The sequence below is a fragment of the Cebus imitator genome, unplaced genomic scaffold (assembly GCF_001604975.1).
Source record: "Cebus imitator isolate Cc_AM_T3 unplaced genomic scaffold, Cebus_imitator-1.0 Scaffold157, whole genome shotgun sequence".
Lineage (NCBI taxonomy): Eukaryota > Metazoa > Chordata > Mammalia > Primates > Cebidae > Cebus > Cebus imitator.
The window spans coordinates 3506645-3513707 of NW_016107472.1; the positions used below are offsets into that span (position 1 = coordinate 3506645).

The 7063-nt window shown below is 38.5% G+C and overlaps 1 long non-coding RNA gene across 1 annotated transcript; it reads left to right on the top strand.

Annotated features, from left to right (window-relative positions):
- Positions 1-4496: 4496 nt before the first annotated feature.
- Positions 4497-6369, top strand: LOC119473414. The gene is made up of 2 exons (XR_005202627.1): positions 4497-4621; positions 5538-6369. It is a non-coding gene; the product is annotated as an uncharacterized LOC119473414 (long non-coding RNA).
- The last annotated feature ends 694 nt before the right edge of the window (positions 6370-7063 follow it).

Consider the following 7063-nt stretch of genomic DNA (forward strand, 5'->3'; position numbering starts at 1 on the left):
CCAGATACTCAGGAGGCTGAGGCAGGAGAATTGCTTGAACCCAGGGGGTGGAGGTGGCAGTGAGCCAAGATTGCACCACTGCACTCCAGCGTGGGTGACAGAGCAAGACTCCATATCAAAGAAATAATATAATATAATATATAAAATGAAAGCCTGGACTACTTTTCATCACCTGCAGCCAGAACATCCTTTCCCAGAACTTATATCACTTTTGTGAGCACAAGAAGCTCTTGGTTGTGGTTATTCCAATTTGGTCCATTTATTGAATGAAAGCTATTTGTGCCATAGGCAAAGATACAGCTGCTTTCAAATTCTCCACTCAAACTTCCTACCAGGAAGCCTAAGACTAAAACTGAGCATAAGCAAACTACTAGTCGGAAAAGTAAAATTGTTTACCATTATCTGGGCACATTATAGTTTCAAATGTCCATTTGCCCTTTTGAGGCCAAATGCTATCAGGACAGAGGTCACCTTTTCTTTTAAATTCGTCATAACATAAGAAATGCTCATAATAAAATGATTATCCTTAGTATACTCACAGAAAAGGCGAAACTACTCTCGATGAATAAAGTTATATGTGAAAACCTAAGGAAGAACTTTCTAGAATAACCACAAGCTCACTCCTACAGCCACTACAGGAAACATCTCCTATAATTCTCCCAAGGCAACCTCTTCTCGTCTCTCCTCTCCCTTTCTTTCCTCTTCCCTCTTTTTTTCTCATTCTCTTTTTCTCTCTTTCCATATACAAAGTACTCTGTTCATATACCTCATAAACTGTGTTTCATTCAAGATTGTAGCTGGAGAAGGAATTACTTTTTTATTCAGTGACTGTGTATGTCCCCTCTGCTTCATCTGTCAATATTGACAGAACATTAGAGCTAGAGGCTGTATAGGTCTTTGGCAGAGTAATTCTCTGAAGAACTTAGGGAAATTCTAGAATAAAAATGAAATACAAAGTGGCCAAATTTACAAACAGATACCCAGGTGGGAACATTGTTTGTGAAATCTTAACATTCAATTAATCCAAACTAGTGAAGGCTGTCCTAATGTCATGCAAAATTATTGGATCAGTGTATTACAATTTCTTTTATGTGCCATGATTAGATAGATAAGCTACTCTGAATCAGAACAACCACAATTTAAACATTATCTGGCAGGGCAACAGTCACATGTACAAATTTCAGATGTCAAGAACGAAAGAGAGAAGTGCCACAGTGACTACAGAAATTGATCGCGAGGAGATCAGAAGACTGCAACCTAGAACACCAAAGACACCTGATGACACTTTTCGTCTTTCATCCTCCACACTGGTTAGCTCCTACAAGCTGACAAAACAATTATTTATGAGACAGAGCTTCAGGTTAGTATTCTTAAGTTCTGCCCTGACATCTCTAAGAACTTATATAACATGAATTACTATTGAGCTTGCTTCACGATAGTACTAATAGCAAGCTACAAACCATGAGGCAGGATACTGAGTTTCTAAAATATTTATTTTAAGATTCATATGAATACTTTCCATTACTAATATTACTGTATTAGTCTGTTCTCATGCTGTTAACAAGGACACATCTGAGACTGGGTAACTTATAAAGGAAAGAGGTTTAATGGACTCACAGTTCTACCTGGCTGGGGAAGCTTCAAAATCATGGAAGAAAGCAAAGAGGAAGCAAAGGCATGTTTTACATGGCAGCAGGCAAGAGAGCTTGTGCAGGGGAACTCCCACTTATAAAACCATCAGATCTTATGAGACTTATTCACTACGATGAGAACAATTTGGGGGAACTTCTCCCATGATTCGGTTGTCTCCATCTGGTCCTGCCCTTGGCATGTGGGGATTATTACAATTCAAGGTGATATTTTGGTGGGGACACCGCCAAACATAACAAGCATGCATACTAAAATGCCATTATTCTCTAACCCATCCTTGTGATTTCCCAAAACCATGTCATAACTAACCCCTTATTCTAAGACCAGGCAGAGTTCTGCTCCTGCTCTGACTTTATTTCTAATACCAACTCATCCCAGCTCTATCTTAGCAAGTATCTGTCTAGCCAGCATCAGACAAATAATAATGACAATAATTGCTTGACTATTGGGCTGTCCAGCACAAAATTTGAGGTCAGAGTATCAGGAAACCCCAGGACTTGTCTTCTCTTCTGTACTGACTTGCAAGAGTCAAAATTGCATAGTGTAACTCTGGCTGTTGAGAATATTTGGGAAGGGACAGATGTTGATGTGGTTGAAAGAAAACGAGCGAAGAAGTAAAAGTATACTGAATGTAATTAATTGAAGGAAACAATATGAGCACCTGCTATGAAAAACTGAAATGTATATGATGTATTTACATACATGCATTTTAAGACAGTATTCTGCTTAAATTCTTTCATGACTTCCACTTCTAAAACATGAAGTCAATATTCTTTAAAATGGTTTTCTGATTAGACTTCTCATGATCTGGACCCAGCTATCTTCTCAGAGTTAACAGTTTTCTCACACCTCCCTCATACTTGAGCCCTACACCTGTCTGCTCTGGCCATGCTCATTTTCGTATAGTTTCTCAAATATACTATGCTTTATTTTCTCTGGGCATTTCTCTCTGGAATATCTGCGCAAAGCTTCTCCTTCTATTGACTGCCTCCTATTCATGCTTTTTAGTTCTACTTAAAGGCCATTTACCTGATCTCCCTGTATACTGCAATATTTTCTATCTGCTCAGTACTCCCTTAGCAGTTCTCCATCATAGCATAGCACTAATAGCTGTTGTTAGGTCAATGCCTGTCCTCTTCTGGGGGATAAAGAAAAGATGATGTCTGTCTTATGGACCTCTGTGTCAGCCTGTTATTTTGCAATATTCTTATTAGAGAATAGAGGAAGTCCTCCCTTCATGCTTCAAATGACTCAAAGAAAATACCCATTGCTTGTGATCATTAAAAATAATCTAGTTTGGAAAAGTAGGGTTTGAGCCACCATGCCTATTGGAGCAGCTAGCAAGTTTGTGTTTATAGAACTTGATACAGACAGACCTGTTTTTGTCCATTTTTCTTGGGATTTGGGTAAAGGTTCTATATTGCTTGAACTTTTGAAACTAAAGAAACTCTATACTCAGAAAGTTGAGAAACTGGTGCACGAATAATCAGATTATTATTTAATCTTATCTTGAATACAGAATAAGAGGCACTTTGTTAAAAATACCCTTGTGATTGAATTCTGCTTCTCATTTCTGAATGTTTGTTCACTGTGATTAAAAATAACTAATTAATGACTTAGAGTGAGGGAGAGAAAAGGGTATTCCCCATTCTAACTAATTTCCTAAAACAGCCTAGTATCTAATGTAGTGTTTGGCACATAATAGGCTCAATAAATATTGGCTGATTGAATGAATGTTGAAATGTCATTGGAAAGTGTGTCATTCAGAATCAAAATTATCGAAAAAGTTAATATACATTTTTTCTTCTATTCTTCTTTTTACCTGATTGCTACTGTCACATTATCAGAAAGGATACACAGATTATTCTGATAATGCTTTTCTTCTTTAAATGTTTTTAACATCTGTACTACTTTCCGCCTCAAAGTAATTGTCTCAACTGTGGCCATTCATGGTATACAAATCACATGTCTATTGATTCATTTTCATTGCAATGTTCCAAAAATTATTTGATATAATTGGAGCTGATATGTGAAATTGATATGATTCAAAATGCTCTGGAAAAGTAGAAAAAAGAAACTGAAACAGAAGTAGCAATCATAGCCTAGGTCTTAGCCCTAAAATATCTGAAAGTCCCTGCAGTGAAGGACGTCTAAACAATACAGCATAATACAATGAAACACACACACACACAGAGAATTAGGAAGGATTAGGGGAGACTCTGACACTACTTCCCAGAATGCTTCTTTGGCTCAACTTAATCTCCTGCAGAATTAAATCTATACAAATGCAGGTTGGTCTATTTGCAGGGAATGTTTCTTGTCTGTAGAACCTATTGCTATAGGGTCATAAACCTACTCATGAATGCTTCTGGAGCCTTTCACCTCAGGACACACGAATCCCTGACATGTCCCACCCTCAGGGATATAGCAGTCCTCATCTTGACACTATCCACGAAGAATCGCTTTGCATTCTAATATCTATCTTAGACATGTATCATCTGAAGTCCCCAAAGAGCTACAGGCCTTCATTTTGAGACTGGAATACATTACAGTACAGTCTCTCTCTCACCGCCACGAACAATCTATTTGTTTTACATTCAGTCCATACAACGTTACCTTCAGTACAGCAGATTCACAGACATGGAAACCTAGGTTTAGAATATCACCATGCTTGGGATCTTTTGTGGTGAGTGTTGCTGCTCTATGACATTAGATGTTCCATTCTACAACACCCTCTTCTTATCTGTGACAACTAGCATTATTTATAAAAGACAATTATGGCATGAAAGAATGGGCATATATTCAAGAAGTTGACAGGCATTGCCATCTTCTGCTTCTACGATCCAGAGAAGATTGCAATCAAATCAGTATCTTTGCCCCCACAACCCAAAACAGCTTTCCTGCAGCTTCTTCTTGAGGGAGTGAAAGCTGCTTAGAGCAGCGTGTAAATTCATGGCAAGAAGCAATAAAGGTGAGTTTTATACATTCCCATTACTGCTTCTACGTCTTTGCAATAATGTTTATTGACATGTTTGAACGGAGCACAAGCTGCAGTTCGGTTCAACTGCCTGTGAAAATGGGACATTTGTCAAGAAACAAACCTCGCAGTTTTTAGTGGCTCTGACAGTGGGTATTAGAAAGGATATTGATGGTGAAAAAAGAGAGAATAGGCAGGCCTATGGAGAGAGTGTTAAGGAATATACTCAGCACAGATGTCTACGGTGGAGGAAAAGGGGGTAGCTGAGGATGTAAAAGTGAACACTGACCACATTGAGTGATTGCCAGTTGCCTTGAAGCATGTGTGCTTATGTAGGGAACATCAACAAAAGCTCCATTTGTCTCCCAAAGAAGGCCTCTACAGTGATGCTTTCACTTGGGATTTGATTCCCACTTTGCTTCTTTCCACTGCGACAGTCTATCTGCAATGATAACCCAGTTCATAGAGTGTGTGTATCACTCTGTTCTTTACGGTTCTCACAAACTAAAAAGTGAAGACAACATCTACTTAGTGTATAACCTGCTTTTAGTTATTAAATCACATAGTCTTTCCTAGGGAACACACTTATTGGGGGTGTAAGGTATTGTATTAGATGCAAGGGTTGCACATAGACCATTCCTACAAGGAATCTGCAGTTTAGTAGCAGCGTATGCTGCATTCATTAATAAAACAGAGCAGCACACACATGCTGAGGAACAAGAATCTTCCACAGTGTTGGAGTTTTTTTTTTTTTTTTCCCTCTCACTGGTAACCTAAATGACCAGTAAAATGTTGGGGCCTAAGCAGGCCTTTAACAGATACATACTCATATCCCACATGCAAATGTATTTCAAGTGTTCAAGGTGATAAAACGAAAGCTACTAACAGCTCTTCTCTGCTGCTTGTTCAGATCGGCACTTCCAAATCTCAGCCATTCAAGCAGTTGCATCAGGGCCGTCTCTGCAGCAAAACTGCTACATTTCCAACACAGTTTTCTAAGCCTATAGAGCCTGAGCCTGGAGAACCAAATCAGCACCCGTTTCTCCTAAAGCTCGGAAACAGGTAAGACTGTTTTAACCAACAAGTTTAGTTCAGGGGAGAGTTTTACTTTCTCAATATACAATATAAAAAAGAAAGGAGAGAACAAGACAAATGGCAATTAGTCATTGACAATGGAAGACATGATGCCTATGATGGCTTAGTACAGGGATAAGATCGTTTTGTCCTGGAGGTGTCATTCCTATCTATCAAAAAAGTCAGAGAGATGAGTTGTTTCACAACAAATTGACGTTGGGAGGAAACTCAGCTACAAGTTGGCATTCGTTTCTGCTATCCATGGGTTAACAAAATTCCAAAGTTATAATTTCACTTACATTCTATAATATACCATTCCAGCTAAATTTTCATCTCTTCTCTTTCTCCTGCCTTTCTAAAAGAGTAGCTTAGCATTTCATTTCAGACTTGCAAAAGCCCTGAGATTCTTTCCTATCTTTTCCTTCCCAGAGCTCTTTGTAAGTAAATCAAACCTGCCTTCCCTATACCATACCTGCATTTAGCAGGCAAACTCTCTCTCAGAGTGTACAAGGCGTATAGGCTTAACAGACTGGTTTATCCTTATGTGGGCAGAAAGGCACTTATAAAGCATACTGTTTGATGATGACATCCAAGATCGAGTTTCAACAATTTTTCATGGTCTGTAAAATGCTGCAGTGCTAATAAAATTCTAACCTAGTTTAGATTACTGCAAGAGCACGATGTCTTCTTTCTCTTTACTTAGTACCCATCCCCTCCTTATAATGGACATTATAACTTCTATCTTGCAGCCATTTACGTTTTGACTGTGGCTCAGAAAATAAAAATAACTTTTTATTAATATATAGATAGTCACAACTAATGCTTACTTTGGAAGGCATGTATATTGAGGTGTGTGTGCATGTGTGTGTGTATATGTGTGTTGGTAAGAATGAGAGAAAGAGAACAAAAGGCAGCAAGTGAGCATGTATGCCTGTGAGTTTGTGAGAGAGAAAAAGAGAAAAAAGAAAGAACAAACAAAAGAAAAGCAGGTGAGGGAAGAGAAAAAAGGGGAATGGAGAGAGAGAAGGAGAATGAACATGTTGATCAGAAATTACCCGGCTCAGAAAAAGTAATTTACTGATAAATGATTATCCATTTAGAGGTAACCAGTGTCAGCAAAAGCAGCCTTAAATTAATCTATCTGCCGATCCTTTCAGATCTCTTACACACGATAGTAGAAGGCAAGTCGGCCCAGGCATGTCACAGAGTCTCTCATAAACAGTAATAAATTGCCATAGATTTCATTTCACATTTCAGCAATTCTGGCCCTAATGTGATGAGCAGAAAAGGGTGGCAGTTGAGTACTAACATTGAAAACGAACATTGAGATAGAAAAGTACCTGCCCTCACTCTGCAGGGATG